General features: G+C 33.1%; 1 protein-coding gene across 4 annotated transcripts in view; it reads right to left on the reverse strand.

Annotated features, from left to right (window-relative positions):
• The window catches only part of PPFIA2 (PTPRF interacting protein alpha 2), an 854,871-nt gene that overhangs the window by 635,215 nt on the left and 218,773 nt on the right, over window positions 1-883 (reverse strand). The window lies entirely within an intron of this gene.

Raw genomic sequence — 883 nt, forward strand, 5'->3', positions numbered from 1 at the left:
ACGGAACCTTTCTAAAACAGTTTATTAACCAAATTAGACAAATATATGCCCATAACAGAGAGACCAAAAAAAGTGAGAATGCACTTCAATTTACAAAAAGCAGAGTCAAATTAAGCAAGTTTTACCAATTTTCATATTTTTAAACACAGACAAGTAGGAGAAGACAGAAGGTGAAGATTACACAGGATTATAAATCAGAACTGGAAACCATGGCAAAAAGGAATCAAGTAATTTTTTCAGGTGATATATGAAGGAAGATCTTTATATTTGCTTAACTTCTATCATACATACTTTCTTTAAAAATATTGTCTTCAACGTATAACATGAGGTGCAAAGAATACTTAAAAAATAAAAGTATAGGAAAACTATATCATTTCATGTCATTTAATCCTAATGATGCCCAGATACAGAACTGCACAGTCAAAGCCTGTCTAGTTACTAGTAGGATACTTTTCAAGGTTAATCAGTATTATATTTCTTGCTTAAGCATCCAAAATGCAACAGGAAATTAGATGATTTCTCCCTTTTGTTTTTTTCTTTCCTTCCATTCCAAACCTGAAGAATAAAGCATTTTTTGATAGACATTTTTTTGCATAATATGCATGTTGTAAGTCAGGGTGGTTACTGGGAACCCTACTGAATACTTATAAAACAGATCTATGCCAGTTTACCACCTGAAGCTTTGCTTATGTAAAATAATACATGGATGTAATAGACATATCTGGTCACAACCACCACCCCTTCAAGTTATTTACCTTGCTCTTAAAGCTTCCAATGATGGATATTTTCCCATGCCCTTTCCAAGAGTATGTTGCCATGTTTAACCACCCTGTTTGAAAGTTCTTCCTAAATTTCCCTAAGTGCAATTCAAGATCACTACTCC

Source organism: Gavialis gangeticus, unplaced genomic scaffold (genome assembly GCF_001723915.1).
Source record: "Gavialis gangeticus isolate Ggan-Ray unplaced genomic scaffold, GavGan_comp1, whole genome shotgun sequence".
Lineage (NCBI taxonomy): Eukaryota > Metazoa > Chordata > Crocodylia > Gavialidae > Gavialis > Gavialis gangeticus.